Source organism: Harpia harpyja, chromosome 13 (genome assembly GCF_026419915.1).
Source record: "Harpia harpyja isolate bHarHar1 chromosome 13, bHarHar1 primary haplotype, whole genome shotgun sequence".
In the NCBI taxonomy this organism is placed as follows: Eukaryota; Metazoa; Chordata; class Aves; order Accipitriformes; family Accipitridae; genus Harpia; species Harpia harpyja.
The window spans coordinates 35,012,544-35,031,294 of record NC_068952.1 but is presented as its reverse complement, the minus strand read 5'-3'; the positions used below and the strand labels follow the sequence as shown (position 1 = coordinate 35,031,294).

At 43.5% G+C, this 18,751-nt stretch overlaps 1 protein-coding gene across 6 annotated transcripts in view; it reads right to left on the bottom strand.

Annotated features, from left to right (window-relative positions):
* SIPA1L2 (signal induced proliferation associated 1 like 2) overlaps positions 1 to 13,751 on the bottom strand; it is a 152,808-nt gene extending 139,057 nt beyond the window's left edge. For 3 of the 6 annotated variants that reach the window (XM_052805829.1, XM_052805833.1, XM_052805830.1), the window contains exon 1: positions 13,394 to 13,750. The gene's annotated coding sequence lies outside the window, so the exon portion shown is untranslated. Of the gene's footprint in view, positions 1 to 12,461; positions 12,570 to 13,393 lie in introns of those variants that run through there. The other 3 variants (XM_052805827.1, XM_052805831.1, XM_052805828.1) reach the window with 3 other exon arrangements.
* Positions 13,752 to 18,751: the final 5,000 nt, after the last annotated feature.

The window sequence follows — 18,751 nt, the reverse complement described above, 5'->3', positions numbered from 1 at the left end:
GCTTTAAACTGAAAGAGGGTAGATTCAGATTAGATGCAAGTAAGAAATTCTTCCCTGTGAGGGTGGCGAGGCACTGGCACAGGTTGCCCAGAGAGGCTGTGGATGCTCCATCCCTGGCAGTGTTCAAAGCAAGGTTGGATGGGGCTTTGAGAAGCCTGGTCTAGTGGAAGGTGTCCCTGCCCATGGCAGCAGGGTTGGAACTAGATGATCTTTAAGGTCCCTTCCAACCCAAACCATCCTGTGGTTCTATGATTTAGTTCTGCAGGTTTTATAAGACACATTTACTTACAAAAAGCAGCAACTCTACTCTGTCTCATTTGTGAGCTGGCTAGCTGCAGAACTTGGTTTGACATTATGTTCCAAGGTCTGCTTTGTCCTGTATATTCCATTAGCAATTGTGCCAGCCTTAATAAAATCAAAAGATTAGTTGGGCTGTGTGAAAGAACACAGTTTAGAGCAAGGAAGCTCACATTTCACAGCTACGAAAATTCTAGGCAGACTTTAAATTTTCAGTTGAAACACACTTTGGAACTAAACCTAGCACCCTTCAAAAACTGGGCAGATTAAGTAGAAACCCATAGTTTACCTTCTGGCTTTCCAGTTTGACAGCATCACTTTATATCCTTTACCAAGTACCAGTTACTGTATTCCATATTCCAATGTATATTCACAGGTGGGAAAGCCGATAATTGCAAAGTGAGCAAGTACTTATAGAGCTTTCAAGCTTTTTTTTTTTTTAGTTTTTAGGTAAAGGTTTGAAACTACACATCAGATGGAAACAGTTACCGATTCTGATATCAGCAGCTAGGATTAGGTTCAGCAAAGGTGAAACAAAATAACTGGTTTGAAAAACATGTCATAAGAAATCAGGATTCAGTACTGCCATTTTCTGAAGGTTTGATGTGAGCTGATGTAAATATACTGAGACCTATACAATACTGGAAGCTACTCTGCATGTGAAAACCTCATTCTTGCACTAACCAAGGCCACATGTTAGGACACCATTTTGCACTTAAGGTACTATTCTGCATCAAAATCATAATAGCAGGACATTAATTTGGAGCATATCTCTATTTATATCAAAGCTGGAAGAATGTTTTAAATAAACAATAACTGGTCAAATCAAATCTTTTCAAAGACATAACAATTCCCTGTTGATTTTGGAAGCCTGCTTTTCATGGATTACTTTCTCAACTATTGTTGAGGTGCAGGAGCCTTCCATACTCCTACCACTGTATTTTGAATTACTATACTGTCACTGCTTGGTACATAAGCCATACTTGACCTATTTAGGAGCTCAGCAAGAGCTACTGCTTCAGCTGGGTTCCCACAAGCATCAAGGAAAGGCTGGCTTAGGAGCTGCAGCTCTACACAGTAGAAAGATTCCCTAGATCAGCTCATCAATGGTATACAAAAAAAATTGCTGGTGGTACAACCTGGAATTAAGAAAGTATCTGATACGGTACCATACTGAAAATACAACAAGAGACAACAGGCTGTCCTGAAAAAAAAAAAAAAAAAACCCTAAAACATTTTATTAGATGAGGCCTAAGATCAATCTTGGAATCAGTCTTACCTTGTATTTTCAGTAACAACCTTGACACAAAGTGGAAGTTATTAATGAAATACAAATACAACACAAAGTTGAGAAGCACTGGCACTGCAAAGGATGGTAAAAAAAAAAATATAACCAAGAAAGAACAAAGTTACTTTTGAGGAACAACTTCATTGCACTTTTATTTTATGTTTGAAGCCACTCCCTCAAGAACTACAGGATAAAATTTTGATCAGTCTGACAGCACATCAGCAGAAAACACCAGAAAGAGAATAACCATGACATTGTACTCAACGTGAAGACAAAACTGCACAGTATTTCCAGTAGAGACAAAGCTTTAATGCCATTTTATTTGCCATGGACAAGACTGTGTAGAATCCTGCTTAAATTCTTCTTAGCCATAACAAAAACACACAAACAGAACAAGTGTAGAAAAGGGCCTTCTGTTCCCCAGCCACTGTACTGTACAAGAGGAAGCTAAGTGTCTTGTTTAAAGACTGGCTAAAAATTTGGCTACATTAACCTCAGAAAAATGAGGTCTGACACAGCAAGTTGTCTGTAAGTATCAGGAAGAAAGAAAAAGTATTCAGGTTAAACAAGGATATTGGTAAAATCAAACAAATGAGCTGCAATCTCCACATACAGGTTCACAGGAAATTCTGGTCCGCAGTATAGTGAGTCCCTGAACAGCCTTCAAGTATGAAGCCTACAAGTATGAGGTGGGAGAAAACAAAACCAAACCAAAACAACAGCAACCCATCAGTAAATGCAAATTGAGTGCAACTGATTTATGAGAGAGATCAATGATGTAGATGTTTCCTACAGCAACTGGATTAGAAAAGAACCGAGTAGTTCAGTTCAGGGCAAAGGAAGTTTCAGGCTAGGCCTGCTGATCTGTACCTATCATCAGTCTTAATTCAACAATTTTGGAGATCTATCAGTTTAATAAAATTAATGGTTTTACTTCTTTTGTTGAAAATATGACTCAAAAGGATATCAGACTGAGCTTCTCCATGTCCTCTCACCTTTAGGCAAAAAACCTTCAGAAGCCAAGTCATAACCCTCTCTGCCAAGTGACAAGCATTATCAGGGTTATTTCAACTTTAAGGAATTTTACCCTAAAGGAAATTCTTTCCATTCCCTTTCCTGTTTGTTATGCTTAACTCAGCATTCATTTACAACCTCTTTCATACTGAAGCTGAATGTTATACAAAACCCTGAATTTTTAAACACTTAATAAAATGGATTATAAAAACCAAAACAGAGATCTGAAGATCTGGTTCATGCTTTGGTAAACATAGAAATACTTAGAAGTATAATTACTGTGAAGTTGGATGAACAGGAATCATCTCAGTCTTCTGAGGTTCTGCTGGCTCTTGTTTATAGTTAACAAAGCTAAGAGGTTAAGACTGAACATAAAAAGGTGCAAACAGCAGCTCTTTTCAGAACTGAACAACTTTAATTGGGATTTTTAAATAATTTGACAAATCACAACATTTTTTTTCCAGCCACGTGGATGACTAGCATAGATTATCAAAAGTTTCACAGTACTAAAATGAGTAGTCAAAGCAAAAGAACTAAATACAAATGTAGGTTTGACTGGCTGAGAGCCAATTTCAAACTCACATGTCCTGCTCTTTAACAGTAAAACTATCTTTTGGAAGAGATCCAACAGGATCACTCAATAGAAGTTCACACATTCAAATTCTAGTATTGCTAATCATGTTTTAGAATTCAGTGACAAGGTGAGCAAAGTGTATCTGAAGCCAAACCTGAAAGGATACTATTTTCTTTAAGTGCTTATTCTTTTGTTAAGTACTATAGTTATAAAATATTTAACTGCCAATAATTTATTTGGGAATTCTTGTCAACTGGTTTAAACAAAGTATAATATGAGTACATAATTTTCTATTTCTTAGTCTTGTAAAAAAAATCTTCCCAACTTCATAATAGCGAAATATTCCATACAGATATTCTGTACTATAATAAAGTGTAAACACAGTACACTGGAATATCAGCTAAAATTCTCAATTATCAGACCAACTATCAGAAAAAAAGTTGTGATATTTCACAGAATAATTCACACTGGAAGGCACCACAGAACATCATCTAACCCAGCCTCCTGCTCAAAGCACTGAATTCAGACCGACTTGCTTAGGGCTTTGGCCAGTCTGGTCTTAAAAACTGGAAAGGGTGTAGATTTCACAACCTGCCTGCACTACCTGTTCCAATTCCTTAGTGTCCTCAGGGTGATTTTTGTTTCCTAGTGCCAAATCAGAACCTCACCTGTTTTAGATTATGACTACTGTCTGTTTTCCTCCTGCCAAGTACCTCTATAAAGGGCCTGGCTCTGTCTTCTTAATAACCTCTTAGGTATCACCTTAGGAGGCAGCTATGAAGTATCCCCTGAGCTTTCTGTTGTCCAGGCTATGCAAAACCAGTTCTCTCAGCCTCTCCTTATGTGCTGCAAGCCCCTCATTTTGCTGGCTCTCCACTGAACCAGCTTCAGTTCACTCAATGTTTCTCACGTATTTGGGGAACCAAAACTGGATGGGGTATATCCAACGTGGTGGTCTAAGGAATGCTGAATACTGGCAATCCACTGGCTATGCTCCTGTTCATAAAGCCTAGTATGCTGTTATGGTTCATTCCTCCAGCCTCTCTAAACTGCAGAGCACTGTCCTCAAACATGTCAACTACTCCTCCAATGTGATGTCACATGCAAATTTGATAAGGATGCACTTCATCCCTTCCTCCAGGTCATTCATCAAGGTACTACAGAGGATAGTTTGTTGGGATGTTCAGCAGTACAGTACAGTACTCCACTTGTAACTGCTCTCCAGGTGGAATACGAACCATTAACTACTATGTTTTGAGCCTGACAATCCAGCCGGTCCTCCCATCCAAATCACAACATTGCAACTTGGTTATGCAGATGCTGTGAAAACCACGCTAAAAGCCTCGATAAACTCAAAGTAGATTATGAGTAAACTGCCATAAGCAATATTAAATCTAATCTGATGGCATTTACAGTTTCAGCAGTATACAGAAAGGTCCCAGGACTATTGATAAGCATACGAAAGGTACTCAGGAACTTCACGCAAGGCCATTTTAATTACTGCTTGGGCAAGAAAAAAAAAAAAGTCCCCATAACAAAACAATTGCACTAGATTTCTTCCAATTAGGGAAGAAAACATAGGACTAAAGAAAAATATGTTTATGCATAAAACAGAAAGGTTTTAAGTTTCAGAATCTGTAAATATAGTCCATGAAAATAAAAACTAATTTCACCACCCAACCAGGGAAACCCAAAGTCATTATCCCCCTTATACATGAATGATGAAATGGGCAAGACTTCACGTTATGACAAAAAAAAAGCAATATAAAGAATTACTTAAACGAAAGTTAAAACTTATTTATCATTTTAATTGATTAGTATTTCATATACAGCTGCAACAGATATGTTGACCTCTACTTAGGGGATTTCCAGTTGAGCAAATTTTCACACAGTGACCCACAGGTGACTAGGAGCCTGGAAAGCACTTGCTGGGAGTCCATTAAGAATGGTTTGTCTGGTGGAGTTGTTTTTTCAACCTTATAACCTGCTGTTAAGTCACAGAGAGGACTATCTAACATATTTTAGATCTCTCTTATTATTACTTTTCCCCACAGTGATTCCTGTAGCTGCCACAAAAAATTCATACAATTGTACAGAGAGATGTGGTTGAGACAGCTGGTATGGAAAAGAAGTGGTTTCTGAGAATCTCCAATTTGCAACTTTAAACACCTCTGACCTACAGGCATACTGAATGTTGTAAAATGAGTAAACAGGAACATCGACACTGTTGGGTACAGTCTACATAAGAAAGAGAACAACATTACCATTAAGCATCTATTTTCCCAGGAAGAAATTATTATTACTATGCATATATGTAAATATTCTATTTTAACACTCAGTCACAATATTTTAATAGGCACAAAGCAAGGCAGATATTCAATTAACTGTTTGTGAATACAAAGACACAGTTTGTATGCCCATTATCAGGCACAAAAGTACACTCTCTACATTGACAGCATTAATATAATCTTATATATTTAACAATACTTAAAAAAAATGCAGCAGTAAAATTCAAAGTAAAACCAAAACACTTTACAAAGTGTTGCATCCATTTGCTGCAAATCAGTATGATGGAAAGAATGGTCAGCTATTTTTAGGAGTTATTTTCTAAGGAAACAAGCCTTATGCAATCACACAGTGCAACACCTCCCTCCGCCTTAAGATTTTTTGAGGCGGCTGTTTGACTCAGCAAAATTTGGTAGAAAAGATAAAGTTTCAAGGGTAATTATGCTCATAGAAACTTTATTTTAAAAGTTACACAACCACAGAGAAAAAGCACAAAGCGTCCCAAGTGTAAGAGAAACACTGACATTAGCAAAATTATCAAATCTGAGAATCTCACAGACTAATGAAGTACTGCTTGCCCTTCACTCCGAAATCTCCACCAAAAATAATGATTTCCAGGAGTCCAGGGTAAGAAGCCAGCAAAAGCTCAGAATTCCAGAAGATCCCTCTGCTCGAACAGTAGAAACCTCATCTCATATAGAAAACATTGTTGGAGCTCGATTTATATTTGATAGCCTGGGGTTTTTCAGTGTAGCATTCTGAGCAACCACCTGTACAGCTCTTGACCAATTCAGATAATCTCATCTATCCTGTTTCCTTCTTGTGGCAAACTGATTAAATTCTACATTTGACGAGAAGCAGAAATGAGCAAACCTGTTTTCACATCGTTACAGATTAGACCAATCACTATATTTACCCCACTTTGTCTCACCACCTTTAAAAAATAATCATTTGAAATGGTTTCCTATAAGGCTGTGTGATTCAAGGAGATGCACAAATATACTAAAAAAGTTGTTGGGGGGAGGGGGTGGCAAGTAGCAGAGAATATGAGAGGGGGAAGACACCTCTGGAGTAACCTGCCTGATCTCAGAAAACTGGCAGCCAGATAAAGGAGAAAACATTTTCGGCATTGACAGGTTTATCCCAATAGCTTCTAATTCTGTCAGCCAGCTTCCACAACTGAATGCAGATGCCTATGTATCTCTGCCAAATTACTCTGTGAATGAACTGTTGTTTCAGTTGTCTGAAAAGGGAATTTGAAATGGAAGGTTACTGTTTTGATAAAGGATTTTAACTACCTGGACATCACTTAATTGACTACTACAGCTCAACCCAGATCAAACAATTTGAAGATTAAACTAAGGGATATCTTTATATCAACAATATAAAGGAAGCTATGGAAGTACAAAAATAAGTCCAATGTGTCAGCATATTTTATGAAATAAAAAAAAATTCCTCAAAGTTTTTTGAAAGCTTTCTTCATAGAATTCTCCCTGCTGAACATCACAACAAGTTTCCCACCCCTGAACATGCCAACAATCTTAGAGTTATTTCAGTTGAAATTATTGCACCTCTTGCATATAATGACCACATGCAGAGAAGCACCTTTGTAGTCATTTAGATTGCTAGATGTAGTAACAGGCATTCTTTTTCTCATTTACCATGTAACAAGAACAGTAGCTTTTCAAAATTACAACACTAAAACAGTTACTGTATGGCTTCTCATTGAACACCAACTTCATAACGATGTTTCTGTCGAAGACATGACAAACTAAACCTAACAGAAATCCCCAGTGGTTTCACTTGTTAGCTCCAGTGTCAGACTGGAGCACACTCATGTAACATAGCCTTAAACTAATTCCTACCTTGTCTCAACTCATATCATATGCTCCATACTGTCAAACATAAAACATTTTTCTCTGAGCCTCAGACAGAAGAGAACAGAGGAGTAATGACAATACTGCTGAGAAAATAGGCCATGGGTTTGTAAATACAATGGGTTGTTTTGCATTAGTCCAATGAACAAAATTATTCTCACACTGGGTTTGCATTCATCATCAATTAGAATTTTTACATGACAAACCCAGAGCATCCTGCTGAACCCAAATCACAGCTGGCAATCCTGCAGCCCAATGTGGCAAGGCAGCCACTCTCTTTGAAACAGCTCCCTCCATTGCTGTAGAGAAAAACCACTAGGAACAATAATAATAATCTGTTGTCCTGACAACCTTACAAAGCAAAACCAAGGCTTACTTTACTACAGCAGAAGAGCAAGGATAACCTGATCACCATAAACTGTTCCTAATTCTTCAAGAGCAGCTGGCCACTGCAATAAGCAAGACCAGCACAGCAAAATATGTACGATTTCCTACACGCTGTAGATGATATGCACATTATGCATGAGAATGTATGCATATACACAGCCACACTTCCCCCCCCACTTTTTCCCCCCCATTTTGTGTCACACTACTATTGTAATGAGATTTCATGCTAAAACATGTCAGGAACTCATTTTCAGTGCTGAGAGGCTAGAAAAATACTTAGGAGCTCTCTTTTCCTTGAATGTATTTTAGGTATCTAAAAGTAGGAAATAATTAGTTTTGAACAGAAAGCCATAAATGAAAACAGCCAGAGAAGAAGAATGTGATTAAATAACTTGTAACTCTCAGGTGAAAAAAACCCCAACCTAAACAAATGGAAAAAAACACAAAACCAAATAAACACAGACTGACATTTCCTCTCTCTCACAAATGCCTTCTCCATAAAATATAGGAGACAGAACTGCTTTTGCAGTGACAGTTTTTCTAAATGCAGGATTCCTTCTTACTCCCCCACATGAAAGGAAAAAAAACAGCAAAAGTATTTTAACAATACATGGATTTATAACACCTACAGAAAGCTTTATTCTGTCCTTACTCACCTTAATTGCCATTACGTTCTCACATCATTTCACAATTTATCCTATTTGATTGGAGTGAATGTAAAAATCCAACATGAAATACAAGGTGGCCCAGAATCTCCTTTTCCTCTCATATATATGGAATAAACAAGTATTTAAAAAAAAAAAAACAAACCAACAAACCAATAAAAAAACCACCAGAAAAATTTTATGAAGGTGTTCAAGAGCATATACTAGGTTTAAAAAAACCCATTTTATTCCATTTGAATTAATCTGTCACAGAACCTCTAGCGTTCTCAGAGTACCTTTCCCTATAAATACATTTTATTAAGTACTGTAATCTGTTGTTTATGTAAACTGTAAAAGACTTCTATAATTTCATCACAGGTTGTATCAGGTTTAAAATAAAGGTTGATGAACCAAAAGGGAAACGGAAGGGCAAATTGTTGAGTTGTAGGAGAGCTTTGTATCTCTATTATGTGTCCTCTAACATAAATCTCATCAAATCATTTTCATATAACTTAAGTCTGAAAAGTCACATTGTGAAATACCTGTGATTCAAAAGCCTCCCTAAAAGAGGAGGTAGCAGGCAGGCATTATCACAATCCACAGCCACTGTGCCAGTGAGAATTCGGGCAGTGAAGGGAGAGGGGGAGGAAGGAAGGAACGGCAAATAATCTAGGAGGATTATACAAATATCTGCAGAGCTGGATATGTCACTTTGCAAGATCCAGGACAACAAATGAAGACATTATATAAGAAAAGATTCAAAGTCAATGGCAAAACTCCAAGTCCTGTGCTCAGAATTTCATTTGAGCTGCTGAGGGGGAGGGGAAATCATGGTAACTTCTGCTACTGCCGCCTTCCAGCCTCTTAGCTACCACAGGACAATTTACTGTACCTTTCCTCCAGCCTCCTTCCAGATTCCCCTACTTCCAGAACAGCTATGGTATCTTTCCACATGGCATCTCTCAGCTTCCCCTGCCCCCACCCCCCCACCCCACACCCCCCCCCGGAAAAAAAAAAAAAAAAAGGAGTACAGGTGATTTTCCTCAGGAACATAGAATCCCCAGTTAACAGCAACTAAAAACAAATGCTTACTTCACTTCAAACATCTACTATTCTTAAAGTGTTTTACAAGCATCAGACCCAATCAAGCTGTTTGCTTGCAGATCCAAAAAGATGGGACAGCAGCTGCTTACATTTATTACATGTTCAGAAGATTATCTCCATACAGATTCAAGACATTCTTTAAACAAGACCTTTGATTATGTATGAACTGATCACTATTTAAGAAATTCCAGAAAACCGGAAGAATCCACGTATAAATCATGAGTAGCTAACTGCTGATGTAATTACACTTTCATGATCCAAACAAGAGTCTACATATCTTCTAGCAAGAACTATGGTGCGAAATAATCACAATGACATTTCTGCCTACTGCTGTCGTGTCTTTAGCTAAAAACTACAAGAGTATCACCAATTATAATAATCCTTCTCAATCTTCAGTTCATTCAATTATGCCTGAAAACGCCTTTAAATCTGGGGTCAGTGCTTTACTACAAAGGAAGGCAGGGTCTCTCTCATTTACTTCTGTCAGGGTAAATCAGATGTTTAACATTCAGTTCGCTCTTTCACAACAAACTAAAAAAATAAGACAGCTATTCATATGAAGTCCTAGCAATTCTTGAAAATGTAACCAGTCATACAGCATCAACACTGAATGTCATGAGGAATTAATGTTATTCTTAATGCAACCTATGTGAAAAACTAGTATTTTTAAAATAAAGAAAAATGTGAAACAGACTTTTCAATCTACTGAATACAAATTCTACAGTCAGAGCTATACATCATAACAGTCCTCATGAATTCTTCTTATTGGATTCTTGGATTTGGTAGACAGTCCTCACAGTATTTTATCAAAATAATTCGGGTAGAAAAAACAGGGTAGAAAAAGACTGTGAGGGGCACCCCTACCCTAAACTTCCTGAACTGTTCAGATTTATAAGATGGGATGAAAATTCCCTTAAAAATAGAGAGATAAACTGAAGTTTGTCTTAACTTTGCAAAAGGTAATGTTTTAAAGAATCAGACATAAATTATGCTACCTAACATATCAAAAATTGCTACTATGAGTACAATACTGCAATACATAAAATAAACAGCCATCTCCACTTCACTGATTCACAACCCAGCTTGCCCAAATATTTTAAAATTGCAAAGCATTTTAAATTGCAAAAAGCAAAAATTGCATGGAAAGAGAAAAGTGCATTTCTCAAATCATTATTTCATTTCAAGCTATCAATGCAGCTACTGTTGGTAATCTTGGATGACTAACACAAGAAACTAGATAACCCAGCGCCCCACCCTCTTTCCACAATCTGTAACTTCTCTTATATTTTCATATTAACATAGCATTTCTCACTCAATATTACCAAACTGGATCACTCATTGGTAACAGGTAGGAACCTACCAAAAATATTTAAACATCCAACCATCTAAATATAATATTAATTCTAGCCAAGGCAAGGAGGAAATATTTACTTTCTCCTGCAGTTTGAACTGCTGATCTGCCCTTAAAAAGCTTAGGTGCAACGCCCAACTGCTATGTCCAATATGAAGCTGAAAGTGAAAAAACGAACTGCCTCGGTTCACTTGTAAAGGTCAAACAGCAAAAGAAAGGGATAGTTTTGCCTGTTTGACCACTGCTTTGCTTAGTTCCTCATTTGACTCTCTTCATTTGCAAGAGTATTTCACAATGCACTTGAGTAATGGTATATCAGTAAATGTCTACAAAAAAAGACCATATTATCTTTCTTTCAGGAAAATAGAACAGAAACCTTTAAAAACACGCTGATTTGCACAGTAAGCAAATACCAGCTACAAAGAGTTGAGGTTTTGTTTAGTTCTAGGTTTCACATCATACCCTTGACATAGATGAATGACATGATCTTTAATCGATCCAATGCGATTGGTGAAACAGTCTGGCATCCTTACAAGTAAGTATTTCTTCTTGTTACATCTAAGAGCTGCATGACCTGGTAAGGTAAACCACTGGGCATGCAAAACTAAGACAATACATTCAGCGACCTCTCTGAAATCTAGCTTTATATGAATACTACATAAATTATAAATCAACTGTTGTGGAGCCTAAGTGATGTTTAAATATCCATAATGCATTACAGCTCTTGATGATTTAAACATGTTTGCATTAATAATAAAAGATTTTCAAAGATCAAATTTAAGACTGAAGTATTTCAGAGAGAGCTACTACTAGAGAAGCAAACGGGGGGCAAATAACTCATTTCACTGACAACAGTCACAGGTTTGGAAAAACATGAGAAATAGATTAATAAGGCATCAGGCCTAGGCATTCCTATATCCAGCAGGCTGTGATGCACTATGTTTCTGAATCCAACTCCAAAATGCTTCAGTCTAAGACAGTTAGGTACAGAATCTGGGAAAAAATAGCTGAACAAACAACATTAATGCACTATGGTCCTTTCTAAAATAAGTCCTTCAAACTAAGCAACAACTGTGACTGAATTCTTGGTTTTTCCTCATTTTCAAACATCCCTCCTTATCCAGCTGCCTTCCTCTAAAGCAACCTAAATATTTTGCAGCACTACCTTCCAACAAACCTCCTTTAGATATTGGTAGTACATATATAAAATAACGTCCATAAGCAACAAGATGAGCCGATCAAAACAATGAATTATGTCAGCTAGTAAGCAAACTTCAAATTCTGCTCTGGTCCAGTCAGTGCAGAACTGATCAAGAAGGTAGGTTACTGTTCACGCGAAGGGAAAAAAAAAAAAAAAGACAAATAGAGAAATAGTAGGCTGCAGAGAGAGATTACATGCTTTCCTTCTCTGTTGGATATCTGATATAAGCAAGCCATCTAGTGTTAACTTTTAGAAGTGAAAATTGCGCACAAAAGAGCTCGGGAGCATTTACATGTGCAATTCTCTTCAACTTTGCGTATCTTCTGCATCATAAAAAATAGAACTCGTTTCCTCTAGAAAACCCAGGCTGAAAGCAAATATTCAAACTACTAGCGTGTTAACATAATCCAGCATCAAGTACTAAGCTAGTCTACTGACCTACTCCGTGAACGTTAATAGCCATATCTGAAATTTGTCAACTTCAGAGTTGTCTTTGTCGAGACTGCGTAAGGCTACTTCTACATTCACACGGACATACACCACCTCAGCAAAACGCTGCGGAGCACCACAGAAGAGGTACAGAGGCAGGAAAATAAAATCTAAAGCAAAGCTGAGCTCAGCTGACTATCATTTCACGAATCAAAGTTTGGAGAACGGACCACCGAACACGTATTGGAGTGCTGCAAGATAACAAAGAGTGCAAAAGGATACAGGTTGCGCCTCGTATACAGTAACTAAATAAATAACATTAAAATCACTTAAGGAAACTGCACGAGCTAAAGAATCTTTCCCTCGGCTACCCCAAACGCTTGGCGGTCCCCACCGCACCGTCTCCGCTCTGAAAAACAGCTATAGCCCAGAGACGTCCGATCTGGGCAAACTTACTCCGTAATTGCCATTATTCTTTAAGTGCGCTTCGGAGACGGCAGCAACGTGACAGGGCGCAGAGCTGCTGCGGCCGGTGGCAGAACCGCCCCGGCAGGTGACCGGCGACCCCACGAACACCCCCGCCGCCGCCACGGGTATTATTTATGCAGCAGATCACAACGCTATTTATAAATAGGAGCGAGCTGGGGCGAGGACGGGGTGCCGGTGGGGAAGGGGGACCCGCGGCTCCCCGCCGCTTCCCCCGCCCGCAGCCGGCCGTCCTCCCGCGGAGCCCGGAGAAGCCGCGTCTCCCTCCCAACGGCACCTGAGGGGAGAGGAGATGGCGCAGCCCCCCCCCCCCCCCTCCCAAACTGCTCCCGAGCCCTTCCCAGCAGGGAAAGCGCTCGTACGCCCGCACCCCGCCCGCCCGTCGTCTGTCCCCGGCCCGTCCCCGTCCCCCCGCGCCGCGGGGCACGGACGCGGTGGCAGGCGCCGCTCCTTACCTGGTGCTGCCGCTGCTGCTGCCCGCTCTCCGGCTGCTCCCGCCGCGGGACCCCCATGCTCCCCGCGCCCCCCCCCCCCTCCTGCGCACACAGGCTTCTCTCCGCGCTCCACCCCCACCCACCCCCCCCCCCGCCCGCCCCGCTCCGCTCCCCGCCAGCGGCGCGCGCTCCTCGCCGCCTCCCGCGGGACACGCCGCCCGCGGGGCGCCGGAGCCGTTAACGGAACCGGGGGGAGGGGGGGGGTGAGGGGGGTGTCCGTTGGGGTCTCGCGGGCTAGGCGGGCGCGCCGCTCCTGCTCCTCCTCCTCTCGTCCCCCCGCCACCCCCTTCCTCGCGCTCGCCCGCTGCCTCGCGCTCTGCCCGGCGCTGGGTCTCGAGTGCGCCTCAGCCGCCGGACAGGGAGGAGAGGCGGAGGGAGGGGCGGGAACAGCACCGACACACACACGCTCTCGCCTTCCCTCGCACACCCGTAAGCCCCACCCCTCCGCGCCGGCCCCGCCTCTCATTGGCTTCGCCGGCTCGGCCCCGGGGGAACGCGAACTCCGCATTGGCCACTCGCGCTGTCGCGCAACCAAAACACCGGGCCCCGCCCCGCGGCGTGCCCGCCACCTCCCTCCTCTCCCCCCCCCCCCCCCCGCCCGTCACCCACCAGCGGCGCGGGTCGCGGGAGGGGATCCCCGGGGCGTCGCGGGGCTCCCCGGGGCCAGGCTGCGAGTTTGCGAACAGAAGCGAGTAACAGGTGGGGTGGAGGGAGAGGAGAGCACGGGTCACCGGGAAGGGCCCTACCCGGCAACGAGCCGGTGAGGGCGGGCTGCCGCCCCGGTCCTTCAGCCGGATCGGGCCCCCCAGCCGCCGCCGTGCCCAGCCAAGCCCCAGCGGAGCGCCGAGGCAGAGCGGCGCGGCTGCAGCGCGGCGGCACGGCCCCTGCCCCGCACGGGTCTTCGTCTTCGCTTTCAAGACCCTGGACAACGCCGCCCGGCCGGGCCCGACCCGACCCGGCCCGACCCGGTCTCTCAGCCCCGGCCCCCGCCCCTGCCCCGCTGCCGTTACTGCACACCGCCGCTGCCGCGCGCGGGCCCGGCACCGCCCGCCCTCCCCGGCTCCTTCCCTCGGGAGCCCCGGGGGTGTCGAGCAGCGGGGTGACCGGGCCTCTGTGCCATCCTACTGGGCTCTGTGTTGCCTCGGCGAAAGCCCGTCCGAGAGAGACCCTCTGGGCTTGCCGTGGGGAGCGACCCCAGCCAAGCCTTCAGCGTTGTTCGCATCCCGCAGCAACTGTTCTCACCTATAGCTTGAAGCCGGAGATACCTATAGTGAAGAAACACATGGCAGTGGAGTCCTAGGAATCGCCCTGTGTGCTCTGCCTCCTGTATACCGCTCTTAAATTTCACATGGTCAGGAGCAGCAGTGCTTTCCCTCTGTGTTGTACAGCCCGGAACATGTTTAGTTTGCCTGCCAAATAAGCCATGGCTAGGTATCCGCATTTCCCCCACCTCCTCCACGCGTTCCGGTAAGCAAACCAAAGTCTGGTTTGGGAATTTGAATTTCCTGATTTCTGCTCTGCGGGCCAGTTCTGCAAGGGGCTGTATCTGCAATCATAGGGCCCACTTCTACGCAGAGGTTGCAAAATACCAGATGTTATCAGGACTGATGTGGCTGCTCCCATCTGCTACCCCAAATTACAAGGCCTGCAACATCATTGGAATAAAGTCTACTCCTACAGAACCCTACAGAAACAACCCAGGATTCTTTTATGTTTTTCTAGTCCTCTCTCCCTTGCTTTCCCCTCCACCCGCGCCCACCTCTCATGGGTATGTAACTTTCTGGTTGTACCAGTTCGCTCAGCTCTGGTGAGCAGGCTGCGTGTTGACATTTACAAGTATTCCGCTGCCTCGTAAACTTCTCCTCACTGCCTGCCCTTAGCTGGAAACAGAGCAGAAGGCTTTAGTGGAAAGGAACTGCCACGTGTATGCCAAAGATCCAAAACACCCAGGGCAGGCCAAATTTTAAGATTCTTGTGCTTAACTGTTCCTTTAATACACATTTTAAATCAAGAAATACAGTCCACAATCATAAATTGAAGCACAGGCTCATGCAGGCTTATTAGAACAAACTTGACGGTGTCAACATTTACTCTAAAAGCACTGGCAAACACTGCATTCCTTAGTTAGTGTTTGGATGCCTTCTTGAATGTTATTGTTTTGGTCAAAATGATATTGTTGAATGTTACCATTTCTACCCAAAATCACTAGTCCAGTTAGGCAGCAGACTGCCTCTGCACCGAAGCACGACCACAGGAATAATATTATTACTGTCTTGACAAAGAGCCTCAGAAAAAAACACTGCAAGTGAAAGGAACGGTGTATTTTTCCACTTTAATCATGTTATAGTCAGTGTCCTTCCTGGAAGATTCATTGCTTTAAAAACTAGCCCAGAAAATGTCGATGGAAAGACAAGGAATCAGGAGAGGCGTTAAGCGTGCACAGAGTATGGTAGGCAGTACTTGTCTCCAATCTCTGCGCTGGCCAAGTTCTCATTACTGGAGTGCTCCGGCTGCTTATTTCAATGAGTCCCTTTCACTCTGAGGACAAGCTGCCTTTCTGGAGTTCAGACTCTTTGCAACAATTGCTGAATTTTCTCTCCTTGCTGTCATTCATGTTGTACGCTGCATCTCTTGCTCTGAAGGAAAACTGGATGACCGGAACAGTTGTTCTCCAGACTCTGTCAGGACCTTCTTCAGCAAGCGCCCTCCCCAGCCCTTCCTCATTTCTCTTCTCTTTTTCAGTCTTCTCAGCCACCCCTCACCCCCTCTACATCGTGCTACGCATTTTCGTCCTTCCGCTCAGGTTTGAAAGCGCCTCTCTGCACCCAGTCATCAACATCCCTCACTTGACAACTCCGCCTGAATACCGAGCTACGCAAAGCACTCTTGACCGAAGGCTATTTTCGGCAGCGTCCGGTCGAGGCTGGACGCCCGAGCAGAACTTGACCAGACGTTTGTTTTCTGCAAGTCCTGCCGGACCTCGCTGCTGAGCTCTCCCCAGGGCACGGCGCGGGGCCGTTGTGCTGGGGACCCCTCGGCCCGGCCCGGCCCGGCCCGGCCAGGCCCGGCTTACCTGCGGGGCAGCAGCGGGAAGGCGGGCGGGAAGCGGCGCGAGGCCCGCCCGGTGAGGCGCTGGCGCGCGGACGGCCGCTAGGTGTCCTCTGGCAATGGCGGGAGGAGAGCGTCCGCTGGCAATGGCGGCGAGCTCTGCGCGGGGGCTGCCTTCTCCCTCCGCTTGGCTACGCTTGCCTGGGTGTAATGACTAACCGATCTCTGCTGTGGCTGATTTTCTGCTGCCTGTTTCGTCAGGGAAGCGAAGTTGTTCTTTTATAAGCTTGGCTACGTTTCATGTGGAAACTGAGGAAGCCGGTAGCGTACTAATAGGTAACAGAGCTGGAGTATTTTGTACGCTAAGAACAGTATTTGCGTTTACTTACTGCGTTGTCTTTTAAAGGCTCGTTTTACAAAGCGCCGTGGATGCAAATCAGCTTCCGCCAAGAATATTTCGGTGTTTCACCTACTATCCCGAAGAACACTATGCTTAAAAAAAACCCGACCGAAGTTACCTGTAAGTCAGGCGTTGAAAATGCCAGTCAATCCTCACCAGACTGCAGTGGTGAGATTAACTCCTTCCTGCACACAGGGTGAATTCGCCCCTCTGCATACTGTGCCCACAACCTGTGTGAGGGGGCTTAATGTGGACATGAGAAATCCTTAGGCATTCTGCCGTGTGCTGCCCCTGCGGCTGACGTCCACCATTAAAGAACAGACTAACTATGGCGCTGCCTGTGAATAAAAAAATATTTCTCAGGTGACAGAATGTACTTCATGACAGAACTGTGACACCTTACGTAACAGGTCTAAACGTTTACAGCCAACAAGCTAAATGTTGTTTAGGTTGCATTCCCAAAATTATACATTACCTGCACCTTGACAAGATCCAGCACACTGATATGTATTAGGGTTTTGCTGTTAGGAGAGTCTGGAGGCTTGCTGTGATCACCACTCTTTTTTCTGTCTTTTTTTTTTCCTCTCTTACATTTTTCCCCTCTCACTCCTCCAGTATCATTCCTTTTGGCTTCCAGGCTACCATCTGTGTACCCTCAAGGAGTCACAAGAGAAGAACAAGAGCCAGAAACCAGAACACAGGTGAAAAGAGGTAAACAGGAGCTTCTTGCAATAATAAGGGGCTGTTCAAGCCTCAAGAGCACAAGAGCAAATGGGGTAAGAGGAATCCCTTGCCCAAACTAAAAACTGATAAGCATAAAAATGTAATTGAAAAGGGTGGGGAGAAAGGAGGAGACTGATTTTCCCGTCAGCTTCTAATGCTTCCAGGATGCATGTATTTTACTTGAATTGTCTCATGAAGGACAATCACTTGCCGCAAATTTGGGATAAGTCACTTACAGCAGGACAGTCCAGCCTTTGACGATATGGACCCAGAAGGTATTACAACGGTTCAGCTATAGGCCAGGTAACATACAAGCAGAAGCCAGACAGAAGACATCCCACAGGCCACAGCTTGGACAGCTCTGATTAAGAGGGGTGCCAACTTTTTCCTGCAGTACCTTTTCTTCACTTCTCCCGTTCATACTTAGTTTCAAAGTACACGGCTCAGCCACATTTGAAGCCAGTCTTCAGACACTATTAATACGCAGGGAATCGTTCCAACACCTCCTACAGACTGTTTGTTTCCAGTGATGTAAAGACAACTCTAACAACAAAAGTGGACTTTTCCATTCGTTGTTGGGGAAGTGGGTCAGAGTGGGATCCTTGGAAGTGGTGCAGGAGGTGGAGAAAACATCCGGTAGCCACATGATGAGGCATGTTTTGCTGACACAAGGCACTCATGAATAGGCAAGCTGAAGAAAGTTTAGGTTTGTTTCCTCAGCCTTGGGCACAAGCCTAGAATCCAGGTGAATTAAGCAAGCACTGAGCACAAGATCACACCAATGCATAAAGATGTCATCTCACTCACAAATCTTTTTGCTGACGTTGCTCAGTATTTCCTGATGAAGTTAATAAGGTGAGGTGCTCTATAAGGGAATTCTGGCTAGGTCTTTGGAGCAACCTCAGCTCCGTCTGGTCACACCAGAGGAAAGCTGTGAGCAGCAGCAGGGAGGCAGCCACTGGCTTCGCACATTCCCTGTGAATCATCCACAAGCTGGTCTGAAGGTCAGCACTGCAGGCAAATCCCCAGACTTACGCTTCTGTAGATCCAGCAGCCCTGGAGCCACACAGGCATAGCCTAGGGACACAAGAGCTCTTATTTGAGTAACCACGACTGTTTGGCAGTTTCTTGTACCTCAGAGTAGGCTG